This window comes from Astatotilapia calliptera, chromosome 3 (genome assembly GCF_964374335.1).
Source record: "Astatotilapia calliptera chromosome 3, fAstCal68.1, whole genome shotgun sequence".
Classification (NCBI taxonomy): domain Eukaryota; kingdom Metazoa; phylum Chordata; class Actinopteri; order Cichliformes; family Cichlidae; genus Astatotilapia; species Astatotilapia calliptera.
In genome coordinates this window covers 23,484,835-23,505,881 of record NC_137424.1, presented here as the reverse complement: position 1 = coordinate 23,505,881, position 21,047 = coordinate 23,484,835, and the positions used below count along the sequence as shown (strand labels likewise).

General features: G+C 58.6%; 9 non-coding genes across 9 annotated transcripts; all 9 read left to right on the top strand.

The window, feature by feature from the left end:
- The first annotated feature begins 2,203 nt into the window (after positions 1–2,203).
- Positions 2,204–2,322, top strand: LOC145426461 (5S ribosomal RNA). The gene has a single exon (XR_013907171.1). It is a non-coding gene; the product is annotated as a 5S ribosomal RNA (ribosomal RNA).
- A 1,175-nt stretch (positions 2,323–3,497) lies between these two features.
- LOC145427692 (5S ribosomal RNA) lies at positions 3,498–3,616 on the top strand. The gene has a single exon (XR_013908234.1). It is a non-coding gene; the product is annotated as a 5S ribosomal RNA (ribosomal RNA).
- Positions 3,617–5,221: 1,605 nt separating this feature from the next.
- On the top strand, positions 5,222–5,340 carry LOC145427691 (5S ribosomal RNA). Its single transcript, XR_013908233.1, has one exon. It is a non-coding gene; the product is annotated as a 5S ribosomal RNA (ribosomal RNA).
- A 4,175-nt stretch (positions 5,341–9,515) lies between these two features.
- LOC145426460 (5S ribosomal RNA) lies at positions 9,516–9,634 on the top strand. The gene has a single exon (XR_013907170.1). It is a non-coding gene; the product is annotated as a 5S ribosomal RNA (ribosomal RNA).
- A 1,175-nt stretch (positions 9,635–10,809) lies between these two features.
- LOC145427689 (5S ribosomal RNA) lies at positions 10,810–10,928 on the top strand. The gene has a single exon (XR_013908231.1). It is a non-coding gene; the product is annotated as a 5S ribosomal RNA (ribosomal RNA).
- Positions 10,929–13,984: 3,056 nt separating this feature from the next.
- Positions 13,985–14,103, top strand: LOC145426954 (5S ribosomal RNA). The gene has a single exon (XR_013907676.1). It is a non-coding gene; the product is annotated as a 5S ribosomal RNA (ribosomal RNA).
- A 977-nt stretch (positions 14,104–15,080) lies between these two features.
- On the top strand, positions 15,081–15,199 carry LOC145427688 (5S ribosomal RNA). The gene has a single exon (XR_013908230.1). It is a non-coding gene; the product is annotated as a 5S ribosomal RNA (ribosomal RNA).
- A 3,029-nt stretch (positions 15,200–18,228) lies between these two features.
- On the top strand, positions 18,229–18,347 carry LOC145426459 (5S ribosomal RNA). The gene has a single exon (XR_013907169.1). It is a non-coding gene; the product is annotated as a 5S ribosomal RNA (ribosomal RNA).
- Positions 18,348–19,522: 1,175 nt separating this feature from the next.
- On the top strand, positions 19,523–19,641 carry LOC145427687 (5S ribosomal RNA). Its single transcript, XR_013908229.1, has one exon. It is a non-coding gene; the product is annotated as a 5S ribosomal RNA (ribosomal RNA).
- The last annotated feature ends 1,406 nt before the right edge of the window (positions 19,642–21,047 follow it).

Sequence of the window (21,047 nt, the reverse complement as noted above, 5' to 3'; positions counted from 1 at the left end):
GTCTGTGACTCTTGCTCAGGCCACTTACACCACACCAGGGCCTGTGGCACTGGCTGAGGCCACTTACACCACACCAGGGCCTGTGGCTGCTGGCTGAGGCCACTTACACCACACCAGGGCCTGTGGCTGCTGGCTGAGGTCACTTACACCACACCAGTGCCTGTGGCTGCTGGCTGAGGGCACTTACACCACACCAGTGCCTGTGGCTTTTGGCTGAGGCCACTTACACCACACCAGGGCCTGTGGCTGCTGGCTGGGGCCACTTACACCACATCAGGGCCTGTGGCTGCTGGCTGAGGCCACTTACACCACACCAGTGCCTGTGGCTTCTGGCTGAGGCCACTTACACCACACCAGGGCATTAGTTGCTATTGAGGCCAATTACACCACACCAGGGTCTGTGGCTCTTGCTCAGGCCACTTACACCACATCAGGGCCTGTGGCACTGGCTGAGGCCACTTACACCACACCAGGGCCTGTGGCTGCTGGCTGAGGCCACCTACACCACACCAGGGCATTAGTTGCTATTGAGGCCAATTACACCACACCAGGGTCTGTGACTCTTGCTCAGGCCACTTACACCACACTAGGGCCTGTGGCACTGGCTGAGGCCACTTACACCACACCAGGGCCTGTGGCTGCTGGCTGAGGCCACTTACACCACACCAGGGCCTGTGGCTGCTGGCTGAGGTCACTTACACCACACCAGTGCCTGTGGCTGCTGGCTGAGGGCACTTACACCACACCAGTGCCTGTGGCTTCTGGCTGAGGCCACTTACACCACACCAGGGCCTGTGGCTCTTGCTGAGGCCACTTACACCACACCAGGGCCTGTGGCTGCTGGCTGAGGCCACTTACACCACACCAGGGCCTGTGGCTGCTGGCTGAGGGCACTTACACCACACCAGTGCCTGTGGCTGCTGGCTGAGGCCACTTACACCACACCAGGGCATTAGTTGCTATTGAGGCCCCTTACACCACACCAGGGCCTGTGGCACTGGCTGAGGCCACTTACACCACACCAGGGCCTGTGGCTGCTGGCTGAGGCCACCTACACCACACCAGGGCATTAGTTGCTATTGAGGCCAATTACACCACACCAGGGTCTGTGACTCTTGCTCAGGCCACTTACACCACACCAGGGCCTGTGGCACTGGCTGAGGCCACTTACACCACACCAGGGCCTGTGGCTGCTGACTGAGGCCACTTACACCACACCAGGGCCTGTGGCTGCTGGCTGAGGTCACTTACACCACACCAGGGCCTGTGGCTGCTGGCTGAGGGCACTTACACAACACCAGTACCTGTGGCTTCTGGCTGAGGCCACTTACACCACACCAGGGCCTGTGGCAGCTGGCTCAGGCCACTTACACCACACCAGGGCCTGTGGCTGCTGGCTGAGGCCACTTACACCACACCAGGGCCTGTGGCTGCTGGCTGAGGCCACTTACACCACACCAGTGCCTGTGGCTGCTGGCTGAGGCCACTTACACCACACCAGGGCATTAGTTGCTATTGAGGCCCCTTACACCACACCAGGGCCTGTGGCACTGGCTGAGGCCACTTACACCACACCAGGGCCTGTGGCTGCTGGCTGAGGCCACCTACACCTCACCAGGGCATTAGTTGCTATTGAGGCCAATTACACCACACCAGGGTCTGTGGCTCTTGCTCAGGCCACTTACACCACACCAGGGCCTGTGGCACTGGCTGAGGCCACTTACACCACACCAGGGCCTGTGGCTCTGGCTGAGGCCACTTACACCACACCAGGGCCTGTGGCTGCTGGCTGAGGCCATTTACACCACACCAGGGCCTGTGGCTGCTGGCTGAGGCCACTTACACCACACCAGGGCCTGTGGCTGCTGGCTGAGGCCACTTACACCACACCAGTGCCTGTGGCTTCTGGCTGAGGCCACTTACACCACACCAGGGCCTGTGGCTCTTGCTCAGGCCACTCACATCACACCAGGCCCTGCGCTTCTGGCCGAGGCCATCTTCACCAAACCAGGCCCTGTGCTGCTAGCTGTGGCCATGTACAACACACCAGGGCCTGTGCTGTTAGATAAATGCTAAACTGAGCCTTTGGGTTAGGGTATTATGGAAACATGCAGGTATGGTTAAAGGATTGTCTTCGTAACTTCAGGTACTTGCCACCTAATCAGTTGAATCCATAAATTGAGACATTGTGCTGGGGCCAGCAGCTTACGGCCATACCACCCTGAGCACGCCCGACCTCGTCTGATCTCGGAAGCTAAGCAGGGCTGGGCTTGGTTAGTACTTGGATGGGAGACTGCCTGGGAATACCTGGTGCTGTAAGCCTTTCATTTTCATGTCATTGAACCGCTTTTGATCCAGAGAAGGGGTGTATTAAAAGACCAAAAGCAGCTGCCCATTAATGAGGGCACATTAACGACATTGCTTTTGGCTGTTTTCCAATGTCTTGTGCTGCTAGCTGATGCCACCTACACCACACCAGGGCCTGAGTGACCGGCTGGGGCCACTTACACCACATCAGGGCCTGTGGCTCTGGCTGAGGCCACTTACACCACACCAGGGCCTGTGGCTGCTGGCTGAGGCCACTTACACCACACCAGGGCCTGTGGCTCTGGCTGAGGCCACTTACACCACATCAGGGCCTGTGGCTGCTGGCTGAGGCCACTTACACCACACCAGGGCCTGTGGCTGCTGGCTGAGGCCACTTACACCACACCAGGGCCTGTGGCTGCTGGCTGAGGCCACCTACACCACACCAGGGCCTTAGTTGCTATTGAGGCCAATTACACCACACCAGGGTCTGTGGCTCTTGCTCAGGCCACTTACACCACACCAGGGCCTGTGGCTGCTGGCTGAGGCCACTTACACCACACCAGGGCCTGTGGCTGCTGGCTGAGGCCACCTACACCACACCAGGGCATTAGTTGCTATTGAGGCCAATTACACCACACCAGGGTCTGTGGCTCTTGCTCAGGCCACTTACACCACACCAGGGCCTGTGGCACTGGCTGAGGCCACTTACACCACACCAGGGCCTGTGGCTCTGGCTGAGGCCACTTACACCACACCAGGGCCTGTGGCTGCTGGCTGAGGCCACTTACACCACACCAGGGCCTGTGGCTGCTGGCTGAGGCCACTTACACCACACCAGTGCCTGTGGCTTCTGGCTGAGGCCACTTACACCACACCAGGGCCTGTGGCTCTTGCTCAGGCCACTCACATCACACCAGGCCCTGCGCTTCTGGCCGAGGCCATCTTCACCAAACCAGGCCCTGTGCTGCTAGCTGTGGCCATGTACAACACACCAGGCCCTGTGCTGGTTCCTGAGGCCATCTTCAACAATCCAGGGCCTGTGCTGTTAGATAAATGCTAAACTGAGCCTTTGGGTTAGGGTATTATGCAAACATGCAGGTATGGTTAAAGGATTGTCTTCGTAACTTCAGGTACTTGCCACCTAATCAGTTGAATCCATAAATTGAGACATTGTGCTGGGGCCAGCAGCTTACGGCCATACCACCCTGAGCACGCCCGACCTCGTCTGATCTCGGAAGCTAAGCAGGGCTGGGCTTGGTTAGTACTTGGATGGGAGACTACCTGGGAATACCTGGTGCTGTAAGCCTTTCATTTTCATGTCATTGAACCGCTTTTGATCCAGAGAAGGGGTGTATTAAAAGACCAAAAGCAGCTGCCCATTAATGAGGGCACATTAACGACATTGCTTTTGGCTGTTTTCCAATGTCTTGTGCTGCTAGCTGATGCCACCTACACCACACCAGGGCCTGAGTGACCGGCTGGGGCCACTTACACCACATCAGGGCCTGTGGCTGCTGGCTGAGGCCACTTACACCACACCAGGGCCTGTGGCTGCTGGCTGAGGCCACTTACACCACACCAGAGCATTAGTTGCTATTGAGACCAATTACACCACACCATGGTCTGTGGCTCTTGCTCAGGCCACTTACACCACACCAGGGCCTGTGGCACTGGCTGAGGCCACTTACACCACACCAGGGCCTGTGGCTGCTGGCTGAGGCCACCTACACCACACCAGGGCCTTAGTTGCTATTGAGGCCACTTACACCACACCAGGGCCTGTGGCAGTGGCTGAGGCCACTTACACCACACCAGGGCCTGTGGCTGCTGGCTGAGGCCACTTACACCACACCAGGGCATTAGTTGCTATATAGGTCACTTACACCACACCAGGGCCTGTGGCACTGGCTGAGGCCACTTACACCACACCAGGGCCTGTGGCTCTGGCTGAGGCCACTTACACCACACCAGGGCCTGTGGCTGCTGGCTGAGGCCACTTACACCACACCAGGGCCTGTGGCTGCTGGCTGAGGCCACTTACACCACACCAGGGCCTGTGGCTGCTGGCTGAGGCCACTTACACCACACCAGGGCCTGTGGCTGCTGGCTGAGGCCACTTACACCACACCAGGGCCTGTGGCTGCTGGCTGAGGCCACTTACACCACACCAGGGCCTGTGGCTGCTGGCTGAGGCCACCTACACCACACCAGGGTCTTAGTTGCTATTGAGGCCAATTACACCACACCAGGGTCTGTGGCTCTTGCTCAGGCCACTTACACCACACCAGGGCCTGTGGCTGCTGGCTGAGGCCACTTACACCACACCAGGGCATTAGTTGCTATTGAGGCCACTTACACCACACCAGGGCCTGTGGCTGCTGGCTGAGGCCACCTACACCACACCAGGGCATTAGTTGCTATTGAGGCCAATTACACCACACCAGGGTCTTTGGCTCTTGCTCAGGCCACTTACACCACACCAGGGCCTGTGGCACTGGCTGAGGCCACTTACACCACACCAGGGCCTGTGGCTCTGGCTGAGGCCACTTACACCACACCAGGGCCTGTGGCTGCTGGCTGAGGCCACTTACACCACACCAGTGCCTGTGGCTTCTGGCTCAGGCCACTCACATCACACCAGGCCCTGCGCTTCTGGCCGAGGCCATTTTCACCAAACCAGGCCCTGTGCTGCTAGCTGTGGCCATGTACAACACACCAGGCCCTGTGCTGGTTCCTGAGGCCATCTTCAACAATCCAGGGCCTGTGCTGTTAGATAAATGCTAAACTGAGCCTTTGGGTTAGGGTATTATGCAAACATGCAGGTATGGTTAAAGGATTGTCTTCGTAACTTCAGGTACTTGCCACCTAATCAGTTGAATCCATAAATTGAGACATTGTGCTGGGGCCAGCAGCTTACGGCCATACCACCCTGAGCACGCCCGACCTCGTCTGATCTCGGAAGCTAAGCAGGGCTGGGCTTGGTTAGTACTTGGATGGGAGACTACCTGGGAATACCTGGTGCTGTAAGCCTTTCATTTTCATGTCATTGAACAGCTTTTGATCCAGAGAAGGGGTGTATTAAAAGACCAAAAGCAGCTGCCCATTAATGAGGGCACATTAACGACATTGCTTTTGGCTGTTTTCCAATGTCTTGTGCTGCTAGCTGATGCCACCTACACCACACCAGGGCCTGAGTGACCGGCTGGGGCCACTTACACCACATCAGGGCCTGTGGCTGCTGGCTGAGGCCACTTACACCACACCAGGGCCTGTGGCTGCTGGCTGAGGCCACTTACACCACACCAGGGCATTAGTTGCTATTGAGGCCAATTACACCACACCAGGGTCTGTGGCTCTTGCTCAGGCCACTTACACCACACCATGGCCTGTGGCACTGGCTGAGGCCACTTACACCACACCAGGGCCTGTGGCTGTTGGCTGAGGCCACCTACACCACACCAGGGCATTAGTTGCTATTGAGGCCAATTACACCACACCAGCGTCTGTGACTCTTGCTCAGGCCACTTACACCACACCAGGGCCTGTGGCACTGGCTGAGGCCACTTACACCACACCAGGGCCTGTGGCTGCTGGCTGAGGCCACTTACACCACACCAGGGCATGTGGCTGCTGGCTGAGGTCACTTACACCACACCAGTGCCTGTGGCTGCTGGCTGAGGGCACTTACACCACACCAGTGCCTGTGGCTTCTGGCTGAGGCCACTTACACCACACCAGGGCCTGTGGCTGCTGGCTGAGGCCACTTACACCACACCAGGGCCTGTGGCTGCTGGCTGAGGTCACTTACACCACACCAGTGCCTGTGGCTGCTGGCTGAGGGCACTTACACCACACCAGTGCCTGTGGCTTCTGGCTGAGGCCACTTACACCACACCAGGGCCTGTGGCTCTTGCTCAGGCCACTTACACCACACCAGGGCCTGTGGCACTGGCTGAGGCCACTTACACCACACCAGGGCCTGTGGCTGCTGGCTGAGGCCACCTACACCACACCAGGGCATTAGTTGCTATTGAGGCCAATTACACCACACCAGGGTCTGTGACTCTTGCTCAGGCCACTTACACCACACCAGGGCCTGTGGCACTGGCTGAGGCCACTTACACCACACCAGGGCCTGTGGCTGCTGGCTGAGGCCACTTACACCACACCAGGGCCTTTGGCTGCTGGCTGAGGTCACTTACACCACACCAGGGCGTGTGGCTGCTGGCTGAGGGCACTTACACCACACCAGTGCCTGTGGCTTCTGGCTGAGGCCACTTACACCACACTACGGCCTGTGGCAGCTGGCTCAGGCCACTTACACCACACCAGGGCCTGTGGCTGCTGGCTGAGGCCACTTACACCACACCAGGGCCTGTGGCTGCTGGCTGAGGCCACTTACACCACACCAGTGCCTGTGGCTGGTGGCTGAGGCCACTTACACCACACCAGGGCATTAGTTGCTATTGAGGCCCCTTACACCACACCAGGGCCTGTGGCACTGGCTGAGGCCACTTACACCACACCAGGGCCTGTGGCTGCTGGCTGAGGCCACCTACACCACACCAGGGCATTAGTTGCTATTGAGGCCAATTACACCACACCAGGGTCTGTGGCTCTTGCTCAGGCCACTTACACCACACCAGGGCCTGTGGCACTGGCTGAGGCCACTTACACCACACCATGGCCTGTGGCTCTGGCTGAGGCCACTTACACCACACCAGGGCCTGTGGCTGCTGGCTGAGGCCATTTACACCACACCAGGGCCTGTGGCTGCTGGCTGAGGCCACTTTCACCACACCAGGGACTGTGGCTGCTGGCTGAGGCCACTTACACCACACCAGTGCCTGTGGCTTCTGGCTGAGGCCACTTACACCACACCAGGGCCTGTGGCTCTTGCTCAGGCCACTTACACCACACCAGGGCCTGTGGCTGCTGGCTGAGGCCACTTACACCACACCAGGGCATTAGTTGCTATTGAGGCCAATTACACCACACCAGGGTCTGTGACTCTTGCTCAGGCCACTTACACCACACCAGGGCCTGTGGCACTGGCTGAGGCCACTTACACCACACCAGGGCCTGTGGCTGCTGGCTGAGGCCACTTACACCACACCAGGGCCTGTGGCTGCTGGCTGAGGTCACTTACACCACACCAGTGCCTGTGGCTGCTGGCTGAGGGCACTTACACCACACCAGTGCCTGTGGCTTTTGGCTGAGGCCACTTACACCACACCAGGGCCTGTGGCTGCTGGCTGGGGCCACTTACACCACATCAGGGCCTGTGGCTGCTGGCTGAGGCCACTTACACCACACCAGTGCCTGTGGCTTCTGGCTGAGGCCACTTACACCACACCAGGGCATTAGTTGCTATTGAGGCCAATTACACCACACCAGGGTCTGTGGCTCTTGCTCAGGCCACTTACACCACATCAGGGCCTGTGGCACTGGCTGAGGCCACTTACACCACACCAGGGCCTGTGGCTGCTGGCTGAGGCCACCTACACCACACCAGGGCATTAGTTGCTATTGAGGCCAATTACACCACACCAGGGTCTGTGACTCTTGCTCAGGCCACTTACACCACACTAGGGCCTGTGGCACTGGCTGAGGCCACTTACACCACACCAGGGCCTGTGGCTGCTGGCTGAGGCCACTTACACCACACCAGGGCCTGTGGCTGCTGGCTGAGGTCACTTACACCACACCAGTGCCTGTGGCTGCTGGCTGAGGGCACTTACACCACACCAGTGCCTGTGGCTTCTGGCTGAGGCCACTTACACCACACCAGGGCCTGTGGCTCTTGCTGAGGCCACTTACACCACACCAGGGCCTGTGGCTGCTGGCTGAGGCCACTTACACCACACCAGGGCCTGTGGCTGCTGGCTGAGGGCACTTACACCACACCAGTGCCTGTGGCTGCTGGCTGAGGCCACTTACACCACACCAGGGCATTAGTTGCTATTGAGGCCCCTTACACCACACCAGGGCCTGTGGCACTGGCTGAGGCCACTTACACCACACCAGGGCCTGTGGCTGCTGGCTGAGGCCACCTACACCACACCAGGGCATTAGTTGCTATTGAGGCCAATTACACCACACCAGGGTCTGTGACTCTTGCTCAGGCCACTTACACCACACCAGGGCCTGTGGCACTGGCTGAGGCCACTTACACCACACCAGGGCCTGTGGCTGCTGGCTGAGGCCACTTACACCACACCAGGGCCTGTGGCTGCTGGCTGAGGTCACTTACACCACACCAGGGCCTGTGGCTGCTGGCTGAGGGCACTTACACAACACCAGTACCTGTGGCTTCTGGCTGAGGCCACTTACACCACACCAGGGCCTGTGGCAGCTGGCTCAGGCCACTTACACCACACCAGGGCCTGTGGCTGCTGGCTGAGGCCACTTACACCACACCAGGGCCTGTGGCTGCTGGCTGAGGCCACTTACACCACACCAGTGCCTGTGGCTGCTGGCTGAGGCCACTTACACCACACCAGGGCATTAGTTGCTATTGAGGCCCCTTACACCACACCAGGGCCTGTGGCACTGGCTGAGGCCACTTACACCACACCAGGGCCTGTGGCTGCTGGCTGAGGCCACCTACACCTCACCAGGGCATTAGTTGCTATTGAGGCCAATTACACCACACCAGGGTCTGTGGCTCTTGCTCAGGCCACTTACACCACACCAGGGCCTGTGGCACTGGCTGAGGCCACTTACACCACACCAGGGCCTGTGGCTCTGGCTGAGGCCACTTACACCACACCAGGGCCTGTGGCTGCTGGCTGAGGCCATTTACACCACACCAGGGCCTGTGGCTGCTGGCTGAGGCCACTTACACCACACCAGGGCCTGTGGCTGCTGGCTGAGGCCACTTACACCACACCAGTGCCTGTGGCTTCTGGCTGAGGCCACTTACACCACACCAGGGCCTGTGGCTCTTGCTCAGGCCACTCACATCACACCAGGCCCTGCGCTTCTGGCCGAGGCCATCTTCACCAAACCAGGCCCTGTGCTGCTAGCTGTGGCCATGTACAACACACCAGGGCCTGTGCTGTTAGATAAATGCTAAACTGAGCCTTTGGGTTAGGGTATTATGGAAACATGCAGGTATGGTTAAAGGATTGTCTTCGTAACTTCAGGTACTTGCCACCTAATCAGTTGAATCCATAAATTGAGACATTGTGCTGGGGCCAGCAGCTTACGGCCATACCACCCTGAGCACGCCCGACCTCGTCTGATCTCGGAAGCTAAGCAGGGCTGGGCTTGGTTAGTACTTGGATGGGAGACTGCCTGGGAATACCTGGTGCTGTAAGCCTTTCATTTTCATGTCATTGAACCGCTTTTGATCCAGAGAAGGGGTGTATTAAAAGACCAAAAGCAGCTGCCCATTAATGAGGGCACATTAACGACATTGCTTTTGGCTGTTTTCCAATGTCTTGTGCTGCTAGCTGATGCCACCTACACCACACCAGGGCCTGAGTGACCGGCTGGGGCCACTTACACCACATCAGGGCCTGTGGCTCTGGCTGAGGCCACTTACACCACACCAGGGCCTGTGGCTGCTGGCTGAGGCCACTTACACCACACCAGGGCCTGTGGCTCTGGCTGAGGCCACTTACACCACATCAGGGCCTGTGGCTGCTGGCTGAGGCCACTTACACCACACCAGGGCCTGTGGCTGCTGGCTGAGGCCACTTACACCACACCAGGGCCTGTGGCTGCTGGCTGAGGCCACCTACACCACACCAGGGCCTTAGTTGCTATTGAGGCCAATTACACCACACCAGGGTCTGTGGCTCTTGCTCAGGCCACTTACACCACACCAGGGCCTGTGGCTGCTGGCTGAGGCCACTTACACCACACCAGGGCCTGTGGCTGCTGGCTGAGGCCACCTACACCACACCAGGGCATTAGTTGCTATTGAGGCCAATTACACCACACCAGGGTCTGTGGCTCTTGCTCAGGCCACTTACACCACACCAGGGCCTGTGGCACTGGCTGAGGCCACTTACACCACACCACGGCCTGTGGCTCTGGCTGAGGCCACTTACACCACACCAGGGCCTGTGGCTGCTGGCTGAGGCCACTTACACCACACCAGGGCCTGTGGCTGCTGGCTGAGGCCACTTACACCACACCAGTGCCTGTGGCTTCTGGCTGAGGCCACTTACACCACACCAGGGCCTGTGGCTCTTGCTCAGGCCACTCACATCACACCAGGCCCTGCGCTTCTGGCCGAGGCCATCTTCACCAAACCAGGCCCTGTGCTGCTAGCTGTGGCCATGTACAACACACCAGGCCCTGTGCTGGTTCCTGAGGCCATCTTCAACAATCCAGGGCCTGTGCTGTTAGATAAATGCTAAACTGAGCCTTTGGGTTAGGGTATTATGCAAACATGCAGGTATGGTTAAAGGATTGTCTTCGTAACTTCAGGTACTTGCCACCTAATCAGTTGAATCCATAAATTGAGACATTGTGCTGGGGCCAGCAGCTTACGGCCATACCACCCTGAGCACGCCCGACCTCGTCTGATCTCGGAAGCTAAGCAGGGCTGGGCTTGGTTAGTACTTGGATGGGAGACTACCTGGGAATACCTGGTGCTGTAAGCCTTTCATTTTCATGTCATTGAACCGCTTTTGATCCAGAGAAGGGGTGTATTAAAAGACCAAAAGCAGCTGCCCATTAATGAGGGCACATTAACGACATTGCTTTTGGCTGTTTTCCAATGTCTTGTGCTGCTAGCTGATGCCACCTACACCACACCAGGGCCTGAGTGACCGGCTGGGGCCACTTACACCACATCAGGGCCTGTGGCTGCTGGCTGAGGCCACTTACACCACACCAGGGCCTGTGGCTGCTGGCTGAGGCCACTTACACCACACCAGAGCATTAGTTGCTATTGAGACCAATTACACCACACCATGGTCTGTGGCTCTTGCTCAGGCCACTTACACCACACCAGGGCCTGTGGCACTGGCTGAGGCCACTTACACCACACCAGGGCCTGTGGCTGCTGGCTGAGGCCACCTACACCACACCAGGGCCTTAGTTGCTATTGAGGCCACTTACACCACACCAGGGCCTGTGGCAGTGGCTGAGGCCACTTACACCACACCAGGGCCTGTGGCTGCTGGCTGAGGCCACTTACACCACACCAGGGCATTAGTTGCTATATAGGTCACTTACACCACACCAGGGCCTGTGGCACTGGCTGAGGCCACTTACACCACACCAGGGCCTGTGGCTCTGGCTGAGGCCACTTACACCACACCAGGGCCTGTGGCTGCTGGCTGAGGCCACTTACACCACACCAGGGCCTGTGGCTGCTGGCTGAGGCCACTTACACCACACCAGGGCCTGTGGCTGCTGGCTGAGGCCACTTACACCACACCAGGGCCTGTGGCTCTTGCTCAGGCCACTTACACCACACCAGGGCCTGTGGCACTGGCTGAGGCCACTTACACCACACCAGGGCCTGTGGCTCTGGCTGAGGCCACTTACACCACACCAGGGCCTGTGGCACTGGCTGAGGCCACTTACACCACACCAGGGCCTGTGGCTGCTGGCTGAGGCCACTTACACCACACCAGGGCCTGTGGCACTGGCTGAGGCCACTTACACCACACCAGGGCCTTAGTTGCTATTGAGGCCACTTACACCACACCAGGGCCTGTGGCAGTGGCTGAGGCCACTTACACCACACCAGGGCCTGTGGCTGCTGGCTGAGGCCACTTACACCACACCAGGGCATTAGTTGCTATTGAGGCCACTTACACCACACCAGGGCCTGTGGCTGCTGGCTGAGGCCACCTACACCACACCAGGGCATTAGTTGCTATTGAGGCCAATTACACCACACCAGGGTCTGTGGCACTGGCTGAGGCCACTTACACCACACCAGGGCCTGTGGCACTGGCTGAGGCCACTTACACCACACCAGGGCCTGTGGCTGCTGGCTGAGGCCACTTACACCACACCAGGGCCTGTGGCTGCTGGCTGAGGCCACTTACACCACACCAGGGCCTGTGGCTGCTGGCTGAGGCCACTTACACCACACCAGGGCATTAGTTGCTATTGAGGCCCCTTACACCACACCAGGGCCTGTGGCACTGGCTGAGGCCACTTACACCACACCAGGGCCTGTGGCTGCTGGCTGAGGCCACCTACACCACACCAGGGCATTAGTTGCTATTGAGGCCAATTACACCACACCAGGGTCTGTGACTCTTGCTCAGGCCACTTACACCACACCAGGGCCTGTGGCACTGGCTGAGGCCACTTACACCACACCAGGGCCTGTGGCTGCTGGCTGAGGCCACTTACACCACACCAGGGCCTGTGGCTGCTGGCTGAGGTCACTTACACCACACCAGGGCCTGTGGCTGCTGGCTGAGGGCACTTACACCACACCAGTGCCTGTGGCTTCTGGCTGAGGCCACTTACACCACACCAGTGCCTGTGGCTTCTGGCTCAGGCCACTTACACCACACCAGGGCCTGTGGCTGCTGGCTGAGGCCACTTACACCACACCAGGGCCTGTGGCTGCTGGCTGAGGCCACTTACACCACACCAGTGCCTGTGGCTGCTGGCTGAGGCCACTTACACCACACCAGGGCATTAGTTGCTATTGAGGCCCCTTACACCACACCAGGGCCTGTGGCACTGGCTGAGGCCACTTACACCACACCAGGGCCTGTGGCTGCTGGCTGAGGCCACCTACACCTCACCAGGGCATTAGTTGCTATTGAGGCCAGTTACACCACACCAGGGTCTGTGGCTCTTGCTCAGGCCACTTACACCACACCAGGGCCTGTGGCACTGGCTGAGGCCACTTACACCACACCAGGGCCTGTGGCACTGGCTGAGGCCACTTACACCACACCAGTGCCTGTGGCTGCTGGCTGAGGCCACTTACACCACACCAGGGCATTAGTTGCTATTGAGGCCCCTTACACCACACCAGGGCCTGTGGCACTGGCTGAGGCCACTTACACCACACCAGGGCCTGTGGCTGCTGGCTGAGGCCACCTACACCTCACCAGGGCATTAGTTGCTATTGAGGCCAGTTACACCACACCAGGGTCTGTGGCTCTTGCTCAGGCCACTTACACCACACCAGGGCCTGTGGCACTGGCTGAGGCCACTTACACCACACCAGGGCCTGTGGCACTGGCTGAGGCCACTTACACCACACCAGGGCCTGTGGCTCTGGCTGAGGCCACTTACACCACACCAGGGCCTGTGGCTGCTGGCTGAGGCCACTTAAACCACACCAGGGCCTCTGGCTGCTTGCTGAGGCCACTTACACCACACCAGTGCCTGTGGCTTCTGGCTGAGGCCACTTACACCACACCAGGGCCTGTGGCTCTTGCTCAGAACACTCACATCACACCAGGCCCTGCGCTTCTGGCCGAGGCCATCTTCACCAAACCAGGCCCTGTGCTGCTAGCTGTGGCCATGTACAACACACCAGGCCCTGTGCTGGTTCCTGAGGCCATCTTCAACAATCCAGGGCCTGTGCTGTTAGATAAATGCTAAACTGAGCCTTTGGGTTAGGGTATTATGCAAACATGCAGGTATGGTTAAAGGATTGTCTTCGTAACTTCAGGTACTTGCCACCTAATCAGTTGAATCCATAAATTGAGACATTGTGCTGGGGCCAGCAGCTTACGGCCATACCACCCTGAGCACGCCCGACCTCGTCTGATCTTGGAAGCTAAGCAGGGCTGGGCTTGGTTAGTACTTGGATGGGAGACTGCCTGGGAATACCTGGTGCTGTAAGCCTTTCATTTTCATGTCATTGAACCGCTTTTGATCCAGAGAAGGGGTGTATTAAAAGACCAAAAGCAGCTGCCCATTAATGAGGGCACATTAACGACATTCCTTTTGGCTGTTTTCCAATGTCTTGTGCTGCTAGCTGATGCCACCTACACCACACCAGGGCCTGAGTGACCGGCTGGGGCCACTTACACCACATCAGGGCCTGTGGCTGCTGGCTGAGGCCACTTACACCACACCAGGGCCTGTGGCTGCTGGCTGAGGCCACTTACACCACACCAGGGCCTGTGGCTGCTGGCTGAGGCCACCTACACCACACCAGGGTCTTAGTTGCTATTGAGGCCAATTACACCACACCAGGGTCTGTGGCTCTTGCTCAGGCCACTTACACCACACCAGGGCCTGTGGCTGCTGGCTGAGGCCACTTACACCACACCAGGGCATTAGTTGCTATTGAGGCCACTTACACCACACCAGGGCCTGTGGCTGCTGGCTGAGGCCACCTACACCACACCAGGGCATTAGTTGCTATTGAGGCCAATTACACCACACCAGGGTCTTTGGCTCTTGCTCAGGCCACTTACACCACACCAGGGCCTGTGGCTCTGGCTGAGGCCACTTACACCACACCAGGGCCTGTGGCTGCTGGCTGAGGCCACTTACACCACACCAGTGCCTGTGGCTTCTGGCTCAGGCCACTCACATCACACCAGGCCCTGCGCTTCTGGCCGAGGCCATTTTCACCAAACCAGGCCCTGTGCTGCTAGCTGTGGCCATGTACAACACACCAGGCCCTGTGCTGGTTCCTGAGGCCATCTTCAACAATCCAGGGCCTGTGCTGTTAGATAAATGCTAAACTGAGCCTTTGGGTTAGGGTATTATGCAAACATGCAGGTATGGTTAAAGGATTGTCTTCGTAACTTCAGGTACTTGCCACCTAATCAGTTGAATCCATAAATTGAGACATTGTGCTGGGGCCAGCAGCTTACGGCCATACCACCCTGAGCACGCCCGACCTCGTCTGATCTCGGAAGCTAAGCAGGGCTGGGCTTGGTTAGTACTTGGATGGGAGACTACCTGGGAATACCTGGTGCTGTAAGCCTTTCATTTTCATGTCATTGAACAGCTTTTGATCCAGAGAAGGGGTGTATTAAAAGACCAAAAGCAGCTGCCCATTAATGAGGGCACATTAACGACATTGCTTTTGGCTGTTTTCCAATGTCTTGTGCTGCTAGCTGATGCCACCTACACCACACCAGGGCCTGAGTGACCGGCTGGGGCCACTTACACCACATCAGGGCCTGTGGCTGCTGGCTGAGGCCACTTACACCACACCAGGGCCTGTGGCTGCTGGCTGAGGCCACTTACACCACACCAGGGCATTAGTTGCTATTGAGGCCAATTACACCACACCAGGGTCTGTGGCTCTTGCTCAGGCCACTTACACCACACCAGGGCCTGTGGCTGCTGGCTGAGGCCACCTACACCACACCAGGGCATTAGTTGCTATTGAGGCCAATTACACCACACCAGGGTCTGTGGCTCTTGCTCAGGCCACTTACACCACACCAGGGCCTGTGGCACTGGCTGAGGCCACTTACACCACACCATGGCCTGTGGCTCTGGCTGAGGCCACTTACACCACACCAGGGCCTGTGGCTGCTGGCTGAGGCCATTTACACCACACCAGGGCCTGTGGCTGCTGGCTGAGGCCACTTTCACCACACCAGGGACTGTGGCTGCTGTCTGAGGCCACTTACACCACACCAGTGCCTGTGGCTTCTGGCTGAGGCCACTTACACCACACCAGGGCCTGTGGCTCTTGCTCAGGCCACTTACACCACACCAGGGCCTGTGGCTGCTGGCTGAGGCCACTTACACCACACCAGGGCATTAGTTGCTATTGAGGCCAATTACACCACACCAGGGTCTGTGACTCTTGCTCAGGCCACTTACACCACACCAGGGCCTGTGGCACTGGCTGAGGCCACTTACACCACACCAGGGCCTGTGGCTGCTGGCTGAGGCCACTTACACCACACCAGGGCCTGTGGCTGCTGGCTGAGGTCACTTACACCACACCAGTGCCTGTGGCTGCTGGCTGAGGGCACTTACACCACACCAGTGCCTGTGGCTTTTGGCTGAGGCCACTTACACCACACCAGGGCCTGTGGCTGCTGGCTGGGGCCACTTACACCACATCAGGGCCTGTGGCTGCTGGCTGAGGCCACTTACACCACACCAGTGCCTGTGGCTTCTGGCTGAGGCCACTTACACCACACCAGGGCATTAGTTGCTATTGAGGCCAATTACACCACACCAGGGTCTGTGGCTCTTGCTCAGGCCACTTACACCACATCAGGGCCTGTGGCACTGGCTGAGGCCACTTACACCACACCAGGGCCTGTGGCTGCTGGCTGAGGCCACCTACACCACACCAGGGCATTAGTTGCTATTGAGGCCAATTACACCACACCAGGGTCTGTGACTCTTGCTCAGGCCACTTACACCACACTAGGGCCTGTGGCACTGGCTGAGGCCACTTACACCACACCAGGGCCTGTGGCTGCTGGCTGAGGCCACTTACACCACACCAGGGCCTGTGGCTGCTGGCTGAGGTCACTTACACCACACCAGTGCCTGTGGCTGCTGGCTGAGGGCACTTACACCACACCAGTGCCTGTGGCTTCTGGCTGAGGCCACTTACACCACACCAGGGCCTGTGGCTCTTGCTGAGGCCACTTACACCACACCAGGGCCTGTGGCTGCTGGCTGAGGCCACTTACACCACACCAGGGCCTGTGGCTGCTGGCTGAGGGCACTTACACCACACCAGTGCCTGTGGCTGCTGGCTGAGGCCACTTACACCACACCAGGGCATTAGTTGCTATTGAGGCCCCTTACACCACACCAGGGCCTGTGGCACTGGCTGAGGCCACTTACACCACACCAGGGCCTGTGGCTGCTGGCTGAGGCCACCTACACCACACCAGGGCATTAGTTGCTATTGAGGCCAATTACACCACACCAGGGTCTGTGACTCTTGCTCAGGCCACTTACACCACACCAGGGCCTGTGGCACTGGCTGAGGCCACTTACACCACACCAGGGCCTGTGGCTGCTGGCTGAGGCCACTTACACCACACCAGGGCCTGTGGCTGCTGGCTGAGGTCACTTACACCACACCAGGGCCTGTGGCTGCTGGCTGAGGGCACTTACACAACACCAGTACCTGTGGCTTCTGGCTGAGGCCACTTACACCACACCAGGGCCTGTGGCAGCTGGCTCAGGCCACTTACACCACACCAGGGCCTGTGGCTGCTGGCTGAGGCCACTTACACCACACCAGGGCCTGTGGCTGCTGGCTGAGGCCACTTACACCACACCAGTGCCTGTGGCTGCTGGCTGAGGCCACTTACACCACACCAGGGCATTAGTTGCTATTGAGGCCCCTTACACCACACCAGGGCCTGTGGCACTGGCTGAGGCCACTTACACCACACCAGGGCCTGTGGCTGCTGGCTGAGGCCACCTACACCTCACCAGGGCATTAGTTGCTATTGAGGCCAATTACACCACACCAGGGTCTGTGGCTCTTGCTCAGGCCACTTACACCACACCAGGGCCTGTGGCACTGGCTGAGGCCACTTACACCACACCAGGGCCTGTGGCTCTGGCTGAGGCCACTTACACCACACCAGGGCCTGTGGCTGCTGGCTGAGGCCATTTACACCACACCAGGGCCTGTGGCTGCTGGCTGAGGCCACTTACACCACACCAGGGCCTGTGGCTGCTGGCTGAGGCCACTTACACCACACCAGTGCCTGTGGCTTCTGGCTGAGGCCACTTACACCACACCAGGGCCTGTGGCTCTTGCTCAGGCCACTCACATCACACCAGGCCCTGCGCTTCTGGCCGAGGCCATCTTCACCAAACCAGGCCCTGTGCTGCTAGCTGTGGCCATGTACAACACACCAGGGCCTGTGCTGTTAGATAAATGCTAAACTGAGCCTTTGGGTTAGGGTATTATGGAAACATGCAGGTATGGTTAAAGGATTGTCTTCGTAACTTCAGGTACTTGCCACCTAATCAGTTGAATCCATAAATTGAGACATTGTGCTGGGGCCAGCAGCTTACGGCCATACCACCCTGAGCACGCCCGACCTCGTCTGATCTCGGAAGCTAAGCAGGGCTGGGCTTGGTTAGTACTTGGATGGGAGACTGCCTGGGAATACCTGGTGCTGTAAGCCTTTCATTTTCATGTCATTGAACCGCTTTTGATCCAGAGAAGGGGTGTATTAAAAGACCAAAAGCAGCTGCCCATTAATGAGGGCACATTAACGACATTGCTTTTGGCTGTTTTCCAATGTCTTGTGCTGCTAGCTGATGCCACCTACACCACACCAGGGCCTGAGTGACCGGCTGGGGCCACTTACACCACATCAGGGCCTGTGGCTCTGGCTGAGGCCACTTACACCACACCAGGGCCTGTGGCTGCTGGCTGAGGCCACTTACACCACACCAGGGCCTGTGGCTCTGGCTGAGGCCACTTACACCACATCAGGGCCTGTGGCTGCTGGCTGAGGCCACTTACACCACACCAGGGCCTGTGGCTGCTGGCTGAGGCCACTTACACCACACCAGGGCCTGTGGCTGCTGGCTGAGGCCACCTACACCACACCAGGGCCTTAGTTGCTATTGAGGCCAATTACACCACACCAGGGTCTGTGGCTCTTGCTCAGGCCACTTACACCACACCAGGGCCTGTGGCTGCTGGCTGAGGCCACTTACACCACACCAGGGCCTGTGGCTGCTGGCTGAGGCCACCTACACCACACCAGGGCATTAGTTGCTATTGAGGCCAATTACACCACACCAGGGTCTGTGGCTCTTGCTCAGGCCACTTACACCACACCAGGGCCTGTGGCACTGGCTGAGGCCACTTACACCACACCAGGGCCTGTGGCTCTGGCTGAGGCCACTTACACCACACCAGGGCCTGTGGCTGCTGGCTGAGGCCACTTACACCACACCAGGGCCTGTGGCTGCTGGCTGAGGCCACTTACACCACACCAGTGCCTGTGGCTTCTGGCTGAGGCCACTTACACCACACCAGGGCCTGTGGCTCTTGCTCAGGCCACTCACATCACACCAGGCCCTGCGCTTCTGGCCGAGGCCATCTTCACCAAACCAGGCCCTGTGCTGCTAGCTGTGGCCATGTACAACACACCAGGCCCTGTGCTGGTTCCTGAGGCCATCTTCAACAATCCAGGGCCTGTGCTGTTAGATAAATGCTAAACTGAGCCTTTGGGTTAGGGTATTATGCAAACATGCAGGTATGGTTAAAGGATTGTCTTCGTAACTTCAGGTACTTGCCACCTAATCAGTTGAATCCATAAATTGAGACATTGTGCTGGGGCCAGCAGCTTACGGCCATACCACCCTGAGCACGCCCGACCTCGTCTGATCTCGGAAGCTAAGCAGGGCTGGGCTTGGTTAGTACTTGGATGGGAGACTACCTGGGAATACCTGGTGCTGTAAGCCTTTCATTTTCATGTCATTGAACCGCTTTTGATCCAGAGAAGGGGTGTATTAAAAGACCAAAAGCAGCTGCCCATTAATGAGGGCACATTAACGACATTGCTTTTGGCTGTTTTCCAATGTCTTGTGCTGCTAGCTGATGCCACCTACACCACACCAGGGCCTGAGTGACCGGCTGGGGCCACTTACACCACATCAGGGCCTGTGGCTGCTGGCTGAGGCCACTTACACCACACCAGGGCCTGTGGCTGCTGGCTGAGGCCACTTACACCACACCAGAGCATTAGTTGCTATTGAGACCAATTACACCACACCATGGTCTGTGGCTCTTGCTCAGGCCACTTACACCACACCAGGGCCTGTGGCACTGGCTGAGGCCACTTACACCACACCAGGGCCTGTGGCTGCTGGCTGAGGCCACCTACACCACACCAGGGCCTTAGTTGCTATTGAGGCCACTTACACCACACCAGGGCCTGTGGCAGTGGCTGAGGCCACTTACACCACACCAGGGCCTGTGGCTGCTGGCTGAGGCCACTTACACCACACCAGGGCATTAGTTGCTATATAGGTCACTTACACCACACCAGGGCCTGTGGCACTGGCTGAGGCCACTTACACCACACCAGGGCCTGTGGCTCTGGCTGAGGCCACTTACACCACACCAGGGCCTGTGGCTGCTGGCTGAGGCCACTTACACCACACCAGGGCCTGTGGCTGCTGGCTGAGGCCACTTACACCACACCAGGGCCTGTGGCTGCTGGCTGAGGCCACTTACACCACACCAGGGCCTGTGGCTGCTGGCTGAGGCCACTTACACCACACCAGGGCCTGTGGCTGCTGGCTGAGGCCACTTACACCACACCAGGGCCTGTGGCTGCTGGCTGAGGCCACCTACACCACACCAGGGTCTTAGTTGCTATTGAGGCCAATTACACCACACCAGGGTCTGTGGCTCTTGCTCAGGCCACTTACACCACACCAGGGCCTGTGGCTGCTGGCTGAGGCCACTTACACCACACCAGGGCATTAGTTGCTATTGAGGCCACTTACACCACACCAGGGCCTGTGGCTGCTGGCTGAGGCCACCTACACCACACCAGGGCATTAGTTGCTATTGAGGCCAATTACACCACACCAGGGTCTTTGGCTCTTGCTCAGGCCACTTACACCACACCAGGGCCTGTGGCACTGGCTGAGGCCACTTACACCACACCAGGGCCTGTGGCTCTGGCTGAGGCCACTTACACCACACCAGGGCCTGTGGCTGCTGGCTGAGGCCACTTACACCACACCAGTGCCTGTGGCTTCTGGCTCAGGCCACTCACATCACACCAGGCCCTGCGCTTCTGGCCGAGGCCATTTTCACCAAACCAGGCCCTGTGCTGCTAGCTGTGGCCATGTACAAC